This window comes from Staurois parvus, unplaced genomic scaffold (assembly GCF_062004578.1).
Source record: "Staurois parvus isolate SC_StPar_1 unplaced genomic scaffold, SC_StPar_1.0 ptg000049l, whole genome shotgun sequence".
NCBI lineage: Eukaryota > Metazoa > Chordata > Amphibia > Anura > Ranidae > Staurois > Staurois parvus.
Genome location: NW_028317845.1, coordinates 2,845,746 through 2,861,414, shown reverse-complemented (window position 1 = coordinate 2,861,414; position 15,669 = coordinate 2,845,746). Strand labels below are relative to the sequence as shown.

The 15,669-nt window shown below is 41.1% G+C and overlaps 1 protein-coding gene across 1 annotated transcript in view; it reads left to right on the top strand.

Moving 5' to 3' along the window:
• Positions 1-15,669, top strand: part of INPP5D (inositol polyphosphate-5-phosphatase D) — a 132,617-nt gene that overhangs the window by 16,558 nt on the left and 100,390 nt on the right. The window lies entirely within an intron of this gene.

Sequence of the window (15,669 nt, the reverse complement as noted above, 5' to 3'; positions counted from 1 at the left end):
AAAAAAATTATTTTCACTATTTTGTTTTTTACATACTGTCACCAGTGCAGTACAGCGTCATCATATGACTGGCATGGCAGTGAACAGGGACACTGACTGGTGACAGTATGAAAAAAAAATATATATATATATTTTTTATTTTGTTTTATTTTTTTATTTTTAATTTTCTATTAAATTTTTTTTAATTTTTTTAAAGATTTTTTTTTCATATTTTACTATGACCAAAGTAGTACAATGTTACCATAGTAACATTGTACTACTTTGGGGAAGTGATCAGTATTTTTTTTTTTTTTTACACAATTTGCTTATAGCAAAGAATTACTTTGCTATAAGCAAGCATTTACCTGAATGACTTTGATTTATTCAGGGTTTTTTTTTTTTTTTGTGCTTAGCTGTGATTTGGCCACAGCTAATCACATGACATGTGCATGTGACCTGCTGTGACCATTCACAGCTAGGCACTAGTATACAATGGATGGCATGAATGAAGCCATCCATTGTAGACAACTGTCATGTGACCTGCTGTGATTGGTCACAGCAGGTCACATGGTACCGGCAACGGGGCCGGTACTCAGATCTGTCATTGGCCGTGTCTGAGGTACACGGCCGGTGACAGATCGCGCGGGAGGACGCCAAATGGCGTACACCCCAGAAAGCTAAAGCATTTTTGCGGCCGCCAAACGGCTATAGGCCGGGCGGCTAATGGTTAACATTGTCCAGATTATTATTTCAACAACTGGGTTTCAGTCGCTGTTGAAGGAGTGCTGACAAAGGCACCTGTTTGTAGGTTTTCTTTTAAATACATTGTACTGATATTATTGTTACAGTATATTTTTAACTTAGTATTTTTATGTGCATTAGTTATTTTATGTACAGATCAAAGATGTTCACATTTAATCCCTCAACAATGGGGCAAGGCTAGGAGGGTGACCTGCTTATGGGAGGGGCAAAGGCAAAAGATTTTCTGTGCATATATAGGTACCTGAGTTGTAAATGGGTCCTGTCTACTGATAACCACTACAGTGAACATCTGCAAATGGGTACAAAAAATACTTACATAAAATATTAAACAAGAAAAGTTCTATTTATAAATACCACATCAAAAATGCTTTCAAGTGAATCTTATAATAATGACTCCAAATATGTTCTCCCAATTTGGCAGACATGAAGGTGAGTGCATGTCTGAATTCACACATCTACTTATGGGGCCACTCTCCTGCACCTCCTAAATCAACTGCTGGCCTGTTCAGTGTGCGGGCCTCAGCACCCGTGTAAATGAGGCTTTATAATGAAAAGGAGAATAAGGCAAATGTTTTTTTATAAATCTTTTTTATTAGTGCCGATTCACATATATCCGGACTGGATGCTGTTTGTACCACATCCAATCTGCATGCTATGTGAAAAAACATTGCTTCCTATGGTGCCTGTTCACATATGTCAGGTGTACTGGCAGTGCAGATTTAGTGTGGATTCAGTGCGGTTTGAAAAAGAGTCATGTCAGTGCGGTCCGGTTCAGGTGCGGATTACAGACTATTGACTTCTATGGGAACCGTTTCTAAACTGCATTTGTGTGAACAGGATAAGATCCTGAGCTAATCCTGTCCTGAACTTGATGTAAACCTGACATGAACTGTTGAACAACTACTGAATCAATTAGCTGTGAAACCTGAGCTTCAATCCGCACCGCACACGTGTGAATCCGCTCTTAAGGTTTTAAGACCAATAGGGTTGTTACATACTCCAAGTGACACAGCCCACACAGGGAAGGTTGCTTGTGACACCTTACAATCACCAACAAAAACCATTGTAAAACACAACTTGATGGCTCACTAGCACATAGGTTGAAGATAGAGGAGCATCTCCCTATTTCTGGGTTCACTAGAGAAGAGTACATTTAGCGCAGGGGATTAATGTTAGGCCTTGGCATGTGCCAAATTTATAATGTCAAGTGGCATTAAATATCTCCTTCAGCCACTTCACCCAGACATCTGTGAATTTATTTCTTCAACCCCTGTGTTCATACGTGTCTTGATGTAAAGTTCACCAACCATTTTCAAAATGAGTTGGGGGGTGTTACTTTTTTCCATCTCATGGTAATAGCATTCCTAGTGTACAAAAGCAGTAGGACTAAGAATGTTGGAGTAAGGTGAGCCAAAGCCACTGGGGTTGATTTACTAAAACTGGAGAGTGCAAAATCTGGTGCAGCTGTGCATGGTAGCCAATTAAAGTTTAACTTCAGCTTGTTCAATTAAATCGGCGCTCCAGTCAAAAAAAATAAAAAATAAAAGTCAGCAGCTATAAAAACTGTAGCTGCTGACTTCTAAAAAACAGACACTTACCTGTCCCTTGATCCTGTGGTGAACTCACCGCAACCAGTGTCACCTGCCGTCCTCTCTTCTCGGTGCCGGCATTGTAAATGTGGTCTCCAGGCTGTGCCAGCTTGCAGTTCCACAACCAGGTGCCCACTGCACATGTGGGAGTAGTGCTGCGCTTTTGAATGGTCCCGTAGTTTTCAGGGACACGTCACGTGTCCCAGAAGACCACGGGGGGGGGGGAGGACAACTTCTGCTTTCGATTGCCTAGATGATCGCAGCAGGTACCTGTCAAATTTGGATACCCCCTCTCACCCCACTCCCCAAAGGTGCCAATCATTAATGGGGAGCGAGGGATGCAGTCTTAAAGTGATACTTCCCCTTTTGTGCTGAGCTCCACTTTAAGCTTTGACAAAAAAAGAAAATGAAAGCTGATTGGTTTCTAGGGAGAGCTGCACAGGATTTTTCACTCTCCAGTTTTAGTAAATCAACCCCACTGTGTTAACAAAGTCCACTATTTCCTTTCAGAATAAAGAGAGCAAGGGGCAGTTCCAGAAGATATGTAAAAAGTCCCCATCAAGTTGACCACATCACCAACAGGCAGGACGCAGGAGCTAAAGCAGAGTTCAGTTTGTGAAGCCTGTAGGAAGTATATGTAGCGCCCCTCAAGTTTGGCTAGGGGGAGCTAGTTAGTTTGTTAGGCAATGGCTGAGTAGCAGCCTGAGATGAGTCAGCCAGGTTACTGTAGGTGAGGACTGAGGGCCCTGCAGGTCAGTTTCCTGATACCTCCCCCTGCTCTGGAAACTTGAGAAGTTTTTGGAAGGCAGTGGATGGGGGTGAGGAGGGGCTGATCTGCATTCTCAAGGAACTGACGAATCCCCTAGCAGTAGAGATCAGCAGGTAGTGTGAGTGTCAGGTGGAAGATGGACTGAGAGGAAGGCTGGAGTAAGGAAGATCTCTCTGCCTCATCATCCCCACAGAGAGGACAGCCTGTGAAGCAAGAAAGGAGCCAGCCCACCGTAAGGCCTGAAGGCAGTCGCCAACCCATCAAGCTCACAGCAGAGACAGAGTGAGTAATCCTACAACCCCTGGGCCGGATAAAGGAAGAGTGCAGTGAGGTGCAAAACCCAACTAGCTTCTCATCTGCGGCTGTTTAACTAAGCATCAGTTTTTGGGTCTCCTTGCCCAGGGATACCCTCAGGCAGCTGGGTGAAGAGAAGGATTCACCTGGGGTCTGAGGTGGTACACCAGAAGAGCTGGAGAGCTCTTTAATGGAGAGACTTGCTTCTTTTTTTGTCCACAGACCTGTACATAGTTGCTAAGGAGTTTATCCTCACAATTCACAGTTCCCTTAGGCATCACATGCATCCTTCAACCCCACCCAAGTTTAAAACCCCTTAATAAAACATCAAAACCAAGCTGGTGTGGAAGAAAATGCATGTTGCCTGGCTGTTCAGAGCTGTAGGGGGAACCAAAAAACTCAGCGACTCCTAAGGGGGTAGTACTACATATAAAAAGATCTGTGAGTATTTTTTAAGTGTATCAGCCTGTCTCTGACAGATACCAGCTGTTTAGAATAAGGCAAAGTTTAGAGCAGTTTTTCTTAACTACAGTTCTTCCAGAGGTTGCTAGGGGTTCCTTGAGCAATGAGCGATTTCTGCCTCTCAGATAGGGAAACACTAAGACCAATGATGTTTTTATAGTTTTGGAAGGGGTTATCCTTCATACTAACCACAAATGTAAGGAGCGTTCCTATTGACCATCACACTAATACAGGTACGGTGAGCTATATAGTAATCATTAGCAGAAGTTTGCTGAGGCCGAAAAGGGTTCTTCTGTATTAACCACTTGCCGCCTGGCCTATGGTAAAATGATGGCCGGGCGAACACTTCATCTCTGCGGGAGGGCATCATATGATGTCCTTCCCGGACCGCGCCTTGGGCGTGCCTGCAGGGCTGTGCTGTGGTGAGATCTGTCACCGGCCATGTCCAAGGTACAAGGAAGACAGATCTGTGTACCGCCCCCGTTGCCCCATGTGACCTGCTGTGACCTTTCATGCCACGATTGTATACAACTGTGTCTAGCTGTGAATGGTCACAGCGATCACATGCACAGGCTGGAACAATCACAGCCCATCTGTTTCATGTGATTAGCCATGGCCAGTCACAGCTAATCACAACAAAAAAAACCTGAATGAATCGATTTAATTCAGTTAAATGTTTGCTTATTATTATTATTATTATTACATCGAGTTTATATAGCGCCAAAGGGTTTGCTCAGCGCTGTACAATATAGGGGGGACAATACATGGCACAGTACAACAAAAACAGACAGCGTACGAGGGATAAGAGGGCCCTACTCTTTCAAGCTTACAATCTAGGAGGGAGGGGGTAATGGTACAGTAGGAAGTGGCTGAGGGGAATGAAGTGGTGGGAGGAATGAGGGAGAATGGCAGTTAGGTGAGGGTGGGGTAGGCTTCCCTGAAGAGATGGGTTTTGAGGGAGCGCCTGAATGTGGGGAGGGAAGGCGACAGTCGGATGGATTGGGGCAGTGAGTTCCAGAGGATAGGGGAGGACCTGGAGAAGTCCTGCAGTCGTGCATGGGAGAAGGAGACCAGGCAGCAGGATAGAAGGAGGTCCTGTGAGGAGCAAAGGGTACGGGTAGGGTGGTACTTGGGGATCAGGTTGGTGAGGTAGTCAGGGGCAGTGTTGTGAACGGCTTTGTAGGTCAGGATTAGAAGTTTAAATTTGATGCGTTGGGCAATCGGGAGCCAGTGGAGGGAGAGGCAGTGGGGGGTGGCAGAGGTGGAGCGGGTGGTGAGGTGGATGAGTCTGGCCGCTGAGTTCAGGATGGTCTGGAGGGGGGAGAGCCTGCACTTGGGTAGGCCAATGAGAAGAGAGTTGCAGTAGTCAAGGCGTGAGACGATGAGGGAGTGTACAAGAAGTTTGGTGGTGTCTGGGGTGAGGAAGGCACGTATCTTGGCAATATTGCGGAGATGGAGCCTGCAGGTGTTTGTAAGTGATTTGACATGAGGGAGGAAGGAGAGGTTCGAGTCAAGAAATTCTTTGCAATAAGCAATAAAATTGTGTGAAAAAAAACAAAATATACTGATCACTTCCCCAAAATAGTACAATGTTACTATGGTAACATTATACTACTTTGGTCATAGTGCAATATGAAAAAAATTCTTAAAAAAAGTGAAAAGATTTAATAAAAAATAAAAAAAATAAACAAATTTTAAAAAATTATCTTTTTTTTTTTCCCCGTACTGTCACCAGTCAGTGTCCGAGATCACTGCCACACCAGTTATATGCTGATGCTGTACTGCACTGGTGACTGTATGAAAAAATAAATTGTGCAAATAATTTTTTTAAATTCTTCATTTTCCGAAAAAATATGACAAAAAATTACGACTTTAAAAGACTCTCCATACCTGTTATGAAATACGTCAGACTGTCTACTTTGCAAAAAGGGGTCATTTGGGGGATATCTGTACTGTTCTGATATTTGTGGGCGTCAAGAAATTAGATTGGCTGTCAGTACTTCAGGATTGATCAATTTTCAGATATATCCCATAGTTTGTGAACTTTCCTACAGACTAAATAATAAATACTGATTTGGGTTATTTTCACCAAAGAAATGTAGCAGAATACATCCTGGCCTAAATTTATGAAGAACAATAAATAATTATTTATTTGCAAACTTTTATAACAGAAACAAAGAAAAATGTGTTTTTTTTTATTTTTTTGGTCTTATTTTGTTATTTAGCAAAAAATAACAACCCCAGCGGTGATTAAATACCACCAAAATAAAGCTCTAGTTGTGTGAAGAAAATGATAAAATTTTAGTTTGGGTACAGTGTTGTATGACCGCGCAATTGTCATTCAAAGTGTGAGAGCGCTGAAACCTGAAAATTGGCCTGGGCAGGAAGGGGGTAAAAGTGCCCGGTATTGAAGTGGTTAAAAAAGAGATTTGGAAAGACTGGTTTAGAGAGAAAAACAGATGAAGGCATTGTCAGGTTTTACCAACCTGTAATCAAATATGTCAAACTAAGGAGGATATTGTCTTTCTTATGACATACAGTAAATGTTATATGTATATGTTTCTGAAGAAATTATTTTCATCAACATTTCAACATTTAAAGCTTGTATTTGGGTGGTATTCTAAAACTTGACTGGTGACTGATAGCATCTTTTGTTCAGATGCATATATAGTTGTCTGCTTGTGCAGCTTAATCCTTTCTGCCAGCTTTTAACGAATGTTATATATTATTAAAATGAACTCTATCTTGGAGTGGATATAAAGTGGCATTTAATGGGGGTGTAGCTGGGCAGCATTTGTCATAATGTGCATTTGTTGTATGTACAGCATGCTTACACATTATTGCATTGTTTTCTCTTTGCCTGTTAGGCAGTTGCTGATGATGTAACTTACATGCTCGCTCTCTGTAGTTACAATATCTAGCATTCTCAGTATTTTACCGATGCCAGGAAGGAGCCAGGACTGCACATGTGCTACAATCAGTATACAGATAACAAAAATTGTTAGCAGCTCAGCAAAAAAAAGTATTTTCACTAGAACAAAAACTCTTACCTACTGGCAATTTTTTATTTATTTATTTATTTCTATTACATAGAAATTGTCACTATATTAAAGCCTACCACCAGAATTTTTTTTATTTTTGCATTAGATTAGTAGGTTATAATTTTTTAAAATACAACTATACTTACCTCCACTCCAGCACTGCGGTGACTAGAAGTTCCCTGCTGCCACTAACATCATTTTCTGGGTTTCGCTCTCCAGTTATTTTGATTGGTTGGGCCGGGATGACATCAATCCCGTCCAAGTTCAGGTTTTCATTTAACTGCCAAAATTGTTTGCTGAGCTGTGAACAGGCAGGTAAGAATACATTACACCTCGGTCACATCAAGCCGTATTTTGAAATCGTGTGACTTACAGTGAAGTTGCACAATTTCAAAGTCAGGTGACTTGCCGATTTCAGGTGCGATTTGCAAAACATCTGACACAGATGTCTATGCAAATCGCACCAAAAGTAGTGCATGCACTACTTTAGAAATCGGTACAGCTCCAACTGAGTCGGAACCGCATTGATATGACTGCTCTAATAGTGGACAATAGAGTGCCACTTGGCATACGATTTGCAAGTCACATAGCATGCAAATTGCATGCCAAGTCGCACCCGATGTGACCGGGGTGTTAATGCAGTCTCTTCTGTATTAGAAAGCCCGTCTGTTTGCATTTTTTTAAAGTTTCAATATAAGAATGGCTGAAAATCAAAAAGAAGAAAAAATAATTTTTATGAGCATTCATGTTAATCTATCGTGACAAAAGGCCTTAATTGACTTGTATTTTGTTATGAACTAAAAAAAAAAGTCATTTGTTTTACTAATTGGCTGTCTCTTTATGATATCATACAATAATAAGGATTTAAAAAAAATCTGTCAAGGGTAGTGTTTGAGCATGTAGATGCTGATTAAATAAGATATAATGTTTCTGCTTGATCTTTGGGGGCATTATTCAAGGCCTGTAAATAATTCAGCTTATTCATCACATTTCTTGCACAGGATAAAATAAATGACTGGTCTGTGTACACTCTCAACCACTTTACTTACTCTTCTGCTTTCTTCACACTCCTTCAACTGTTCATGGTGCTTCCTCTTTCATTTCATCAACCATTACTAATTTCACACTTGCCAAAAACCAAATCACTTGGGTATTGTAGTTGTTATTTTAAACAGCTTTAAAGGATAAGTTCACTTTTTTAAAAAAAAATATTAAAGGGACATTTTTTGCAGGTAAAAAAATATGCATTTACTTGTTTTTTTTTTCTTTTTTCTGGAGCCTGTAAAGGATTGCACCAGCAATCAGCAGATCACTGGTACCATGCAGGACTCCTTCAGACTGTGAGTGTAAGGTGTCTGCTCATACCTTGTATGGGCAGGCAGTTTCACACTGACAGGAAGACTCAATGAAATACCACAGTGCTCAAGAGCGCCGTGGTAGTTCATTGAGAACTACAAGCCAACATCCGCGAAGGATGTTGGTACTTGTAGTTCACTCCTTCACAGAACTCTGTGAATGAACGACGTGACCGCGTGAGCGGAGCCCTGCGCGGCCGTGCTCTTTTCAAAAAGTGACAACTAGCACAGGGAAGATGGGTGGAACATGTAACATGTTCCCAAAAATGAACTGATCCTTGAATTTTTAGGAACGGAAAGCAGAATTGTAAGAAGCAAACTGATTAGGCATAATTTAAACTCTGAGAAAATAACAGCTGTAATCTTATTGGTTCCTATATGTAGGACTACCTTTTATTTTACAGAACACCGCTTTTACCATTACAGCTTTTCGTAAATAAATAATATATATGTTTTCCTCTTACCCTACTGTGGTTCTACCACGATAATCTCCCAATGCATGAAATCTGCAAAATACACTTATTCTTCAAGCCTCCCCCACCATGGAGGTAGGAAGGATTGGCGATCATGGAACCACTGTGATCGACCAGGGGCGGACTGACCATTTGGAAACTCAGGCACTGCCCGAGGGCCCGGGTCAGTAGGGGGCCCCATGAGATGCCCCTGGTACCTTTTTTATATGCTTTTCTGAGTTTGGCCAAGGACACAGGGGCCCCATGATCCCCTATTGCCCGGGGGCCCCATGAGTTGTCAGTCCGCCCCTGTGATCGACTATCACAAATGGTAACATGAGTTGGTCCTGCCAGCTACCCTTTATTAGTGGGAATTGAGAGCTGTCTTTGACATGTCTCTGCCTTCCAAGATGCATACTTACCTTCATCTTGTGGCTGTGGTCTACCACAGTGTTTGGATACTTCCATGAAAATCATCTCTGGTCTGGCTGTGCAGTAGATCCCCCATAGATTTCTATGGACCTATCTATTTTATAACATCAGCTTTGTATAATAGCAATAAAAATTGTTATTTTTGACAATCCATTATAAGCTTTTTTTCAAAAGTCTCCTTTCATTTTGTGAGTGTTGCCTGTCTATTTGCCATCTATTTTCACAACTTTCTGGATTCCTGGCATGTTTTGCAGCTTTTCCTCAGTTCATTCCTTTGGTTTACTTTCAGTTTCTAAGTGTAACGTACCTGGTGGAGGAGCCTGACGTGCTGGGTGAAGGCTTCTCTTACAGCCCCGGTTCAGGAGTCCCTGGTTTGGTGACAGGGAACTCCACAGCACGGGGTGGCAGGAGTGCCTGATAGTCTCTTGCTGGTTGCTTCTGCTAAGCTGTCAGAAGAGCAGAGTCCCAGGACCGGATGGACTGGCAGATGAGCTGGAACTGTAGCTGACACAGGATGGCAGAGACAGCTGAATGGCAGGTACAGAGCAGGATCAGACAGTCCAGGTTTGCAACCAGCGAGCAGCTGAGGTACAAGGCAGCAGGCAGGAGTATAGTCAGAAGTCAAGCCAGGGTCGGTAACAGCAGATGGTGTATGACAGGAGGAGCAGGCAGAGACGTAATCCAGAGACAGGCCAATGATCGGTACAGGTAGCAATCAGAGCAGAGTCAGGGACAGACCAGGTCAATAACAGAATATCAGGCAATAACTGGTATCAGGAACGCAATAGACCAAACGGCACTGGCAGGCTGCAATAGTGCAATTTAAATAGTCCTTGTGGCGCCAATGCGAATTCGTGTTCACGCATGTGCATGCGTTTGTATGCTCCCGTTTGCACACATGCCCGCGCATTTGTGGTTCGACTGCAGGCAGAGTTCCTTACATTCATGCTCCTGCGCACATGGGGATTCCTTTCCTGCCACTAAGGAAAGTTCCCATGGTACTTTGCTGCCTGCAAGCTGTGATTCCTGTACTGACTCCCCCTCCTGAAACTCCTCCTCTCAGCAACTCTGTCATCCAGAAGGCAGGCTCTGTGAAATGTGTGACACAGCAGTGTCTACTCTCAGGGCATAGTGAATATGTGTCACAGAATTGATGGAATCAAATGTGTGGGGATCTTCACAAAGTAAGGCAGCCATAGATGAGTCGCTAGCAGGTTGAACGAAAAAAAGACCGACTTGATTCCCTCATTTGCGGTGGGTAGGGGAATCCCCTCTGTCGACTTATACACTGATCAGTGCTGCCGGCTATAGCTTATGGTACTGATAGAATAGGAAAAATCCAACAGGGCAGTTGTACAAAAGCAGATCAGTAGATCAACTTTTGTACAACCTCCTTGCCCATGCATGGATCGAAATTTAGCTGGTTCAGCAGATCCATTTATGGCTGGCTTAAGTATACAAAGTTTGTGATAATTCAGATTAATAGGAGTATGCTAAACATAATTCAAATGTAATGCAGTAATTAATATATGATGTAACATTTTGACCATACAGCATATATGTTTTAATAGAAGGTCCACCATAATAATTATTAGCTGTGAAAGCTCTCTCTGGAGTTCCCAGGTTTGTCTGATCATGCTATGGGGAAAGATTGAATTAATCAGTGCAGAATTCAATCTATAAGGCTCAAATCACAAACCTTTAACACAAGGATAGGGATCTATATTTTTGCCAGGTGACTTTAATTTTCAAATCTCATTGGAGCTCAAAATACCTGTCACTTTTTTGAAAACAAGGACCTGATCCTGATCTGTTACCTTTGTGCATAGAACCTTTTGCCTTTCACCAATATCTGAAATGTCACTTATAACTGAGGACCACATTTCAAGCAGCCAACAAAGCATTAGCCATTGTTAATACACATGGGATTTTTTCATTCTCATACCAATCAACACTGACACTAAACAACCATTACTTTTTCTTCCTCATTTCTGAAACCACAACAGTTTTGCATGTTAATTTTTAGAGATGTCTACATTCAAGAAGCTGAAAACCATCTTGAAACCATTTCATTTATTATGTTGGTAACATATGAGCCAAGAACTGCAAACTTTTCATTTACCATTTATACTGTAAATGGTTTCAGGAAAATGATGGCTTACTATACTTAAAGTGGAATTTTACCTATAACAACTTGATAAAAAAAATAATGTTCTTTAGTAAAAATTATGCTGTACATTCCACATTAATAATTATGCTACAAAAATGAGTGTATGTTGTCAATTGCCTACAGCATTGTTCCTGTTTCTTCTTGCTGGAGGATGCAATTTTTCTGAAGCCCTGAGCTCCTGATCAGCAGTAAATCCTTAGACTGTCAGCAGATTGAGCTCCAGTGGCTCTGATTTTAGGCACAGTGCTGAAAAAAAGAGAACAATTGAGCATGTGCAGAGCAGGGTGAGACAGTGTATTACTGGATTTTAAACAGTATAGGCACACATTTTTAATGTTTTACATAGCTATACCTGCAAAAGGGGCCAGCCTGAGGTGATTTAGTAGGACTTAAATATTCGCTTTAATCAAAATCTATCCTCTATATTAAGTTCAAAACTGATATGACACCCTAATGTCGCTTTTATCCACATAATTACACTTAAACTGGCCTGAATTTGAAATTCAGCCAGTTCAGCAGGGCCGGTTCATCCAAAGATCGACTTCTCTTAAACAGGAATGTTGAAAAATATTCCTTTTATCAACGCGTGCAGCCAGCGGGCTGCAGCACTGATCAGTATATTCAGACAGCAGAGGAGTCCCACTGTCAGAATACAATAGCACAACGGAAAGGACTCCTCAATCCATCTCGCTTATGTGGATGGAGAACTCTGTTGTTTTTTTATTTTTTGGAGCAACCCCCTAGCTGGTAGAGAAAAAACAATGTTTCTAAGCCCAGCTTTACCCATGGCATTCTATTATAGAAATACATTTAGAAGAATGACATAGATGTTTATGTATGTTGACAATTTTCACCTACTAGATTTGCAATATGTCTTCATCTCTAGAATGCAAATTCATCTGTAGAATACAAATTCTATTATACCCTGTATGAGGCAATTGTGAATTGTCATTGGCTACAGTATGTTGTAATGCCCTCTCTGTATCCCATCAGTTTAAAACTAATAAATGTTTGTAAATGGGATAGCTTATATAAGGTTTAAAGTGAATGCATGAAGGTAAAAAGCCTTAAGCCTTTAGAACCACTTTAATTTAAACTGAACTCAAAGTAAACAGCTAAATACACAAAGGAAATACTGTAAGTAAGCTGCTTTAACTACCAAAATAATTTGCATTTCTGTTCATTCATTTGCCACAAAACCCAGCCCTGTCGTACAGGGAAGGTCATCTTATCTTTCTCTGCTGCAGTTTCACTTTCACATACAGGTCCCCTCCCTGCCCCCATCCTGTGACTGAACAGTGAAAAAAGCAACACTGATGAGCTCTTCTCTCTTTCTCTCCATTCTCTCCACCTATCACTATGTTCTTTGAATTGCAGCACATCTGATTGGCTATTTGTGCTGCCTCTCACTCCTCCTTATCTGAGCTCTGCTGTAAAGGGACTGCAATAGGCTGAATCCAACTCAAGTACAATTACTTACACTGTAAGGATGTGTAATGATCAAAGCGCTGCATTCATTTGTGCATTCTATCTCTGTCTGTAGTCAAGCATTAACAACTTATTGAAGATGGCGGAGAAACCCAAACGGATGGGGTTTCAGTAACACTGGCTGCTGAAGGCGAATTAAAAAGTAATGACGTTTATTATACAAGCATGCAGGGAGAGCAACACAATACAGAGTATTTGATTCAAAAGACTGCTCTATCTAGCTGTGGGCCTCTAATACAATGTATATGTAAGATATCCAAAGATAGGTGGGACCCGGCTATCTAACTGCTTTGAAGTTTCATTCTTGCTTCTGGTGGAATTTATTTCGATAATAATGGTCATTCACACAGGCTTGTTACTTCCAGCAGTTCCTCCTAAAAAAGGTTTCCCAAGGACAGAAAAGAATGTCCCAGCTAGAGGTGTACATAGCACTGTAACACAAGAAATACAGAATGATACACAATAGGTCTTCAAATACAAAATATATGCTATATACAGTATATGCTGAAAGTGATAGAATTAAAAAAAAACATAACAAATATGTTATACTTACCTGCTCTGTGCAGTGGTTTGGCACAGAGCAGCCCCAATCCTCCTCTTCTCAGTTACCCCACCAGAGCTCCTGGCTCCTCCCTCCTGCAGCTTGTTATGGGGTCACTCAAGCAGGCTACTCTGTGTGTCCATTCCCACTGCTATCTCAGCCAATGAAGAGAAAGAGTCCCCAAAGAGCCGAGGCTCTCATGCACATCCCTGGATCAAGACAGGGCTCAGATAAGTATTACGGAAGCTGCTGCACACAGAATGTTCTTACCTTCATACATAGAATGCATGAAGGTAAAAAAAACTTGAGCCTTTATAACCACTTTAATCAAAACTGAATGTTTGATAAAAGAAAATGGCTGTTTCATTTTCCCATTTACAGACATCAGACATACAGGTCTGTAGTAACCCATGGCTACCATAAAATACATTTCACCTTTCAACAGTTTATAATTAGAACAATATAAGATGACTGCTGATTGATTCTTATAGGTTGCTCTAGTTTGTGCTTTGCTTTTTGTCCATTAGTTTCAATGCCACATAGGACTAAATGTGGACATGGATGATTAATTTTTGAATAAAGAGATTACTCCATCCACATAAATGAGGTGCATGGAGGAATCTCCCTGCCATACTACTGTATTCTGACTGCTGCACCCAGGGCTGTCAGAATACACTGAATGCATTGATCTGCAGTTGCAGCCGATTAGCTGCACCTATCATGTTACATATGCGTTGTTTGTTTGTTTGCCTCTAATAATTTTACCCCTGCCTAACTCCGTAGCGAGTGGATGCTTCCCTTCTTCATGCTTAAAGCCTGGTACACATGTTAAGTTTTTCTTTTGTTCAACCCAACTGGCTGAACAAAAAAAAACTGACAGATCGCTGTACTGACAGAAACTGTTAGTGCAGCAATCTCCCCTGCTGTGCTACTGTGTTCTGACACAGTTTGCCAGAACACACCGGTCAGTGCTTGCAACCATTAACTGCAAGAACTGATTAGATGCTAGTTGGCAACAGGTTTCTGAATATGCTTAGTCGACAGAAGATGGTCGTGAGATTGGTCATGAGATCGTGAGACAAGCAACATGGACTGAAATTCAGTTGATTTCTACTGTAGCCTGTGTAGCCTGTGTATACAGGGCTTTAGTCTCCATTCATCACTGTACTGTATTGTTGCTGGACACACTATGATTTTTTAACTTAATCAGATGTTCATTTGTTATGATCTGCAAAAGGTTTTGGATTAAAGCTTTCTACCATCTGCAAGATGTCATTTGGATCAAGTCACTATCTGCCAAGCTACTGAGACCACAACTTAAGTCATCTTGCCTCAACTGGATCAGTTATATAGATCACACTCTCAGTGCTTATATTGTGGAAGCAGAAAAGTAAAAAAATTGTTTCCAACTGTGCTGTCCTACTAACCGTTAGCTGACAGCTTGCTAACACAATTAACAGGAGTGTTGTGTTTCACTCTAAAACTGAATTTACTTCTGTGACTTGTTCCGTAAATCTGCAATACAATCACGTAAACTGAAGTTACAATATGCTTACATACGTCTCTCACAAATGCCTACAATGAACACATTTCTTACAAATAGCTAACTACAAATTACATTGAATACATTGAAATGCAATGTAGCTATGTATGTGACTTGTAGCGAACACAGCGATAGAACCTACAGGCATATGTGTATCAAAGGGAGTAAGGATGCCTTCACTGGTGTTCTTCTGGAAGCTAAACTGGAACTGGACTGATGTGTGAGTGAAACTTCCTGTTTCCTGTTTCAGGATCTCAATAGACTGCAATTGCAGTGAACACGCAATAGATATCTCTCTACTCAACACAATGATGTGATATACAGAACAAGCTCCAGTCATAAAATCATCTGTAGTTCTGTTCAGAAATCATTACGCTCCAGTCAAATCATTTACTTTTAGTCAAAAAATATTAAAAATCTCTGGCATATACTGTGAGATGTGATAAGAACTCAGGGTATACAGCAGCTTAGGACAGTGCAGCCATTGTTATACAAGCCTGTGCATGCCTGCAAACTAACCATCCCAACCTACAGCCTACAAAAGAGCAATAATCCAGTATATTTCTAATGGGACTGTTATATAAAACATTTGTGAATTATACATGTTTATAGTAAAAGCTGCCTGTATTACTACATGTCATTTTAATTTCTGCTTTTAATACTTCTCAAACAATGAGACTGCAGTCTGTGCTCCACGAGCATACATAAATTTAAGCAACTGATACATTTTTCAGAGACTGCCAGTTAACTCATTCATTCATTATCAGCACAATGCCACAGCAAACCATTATA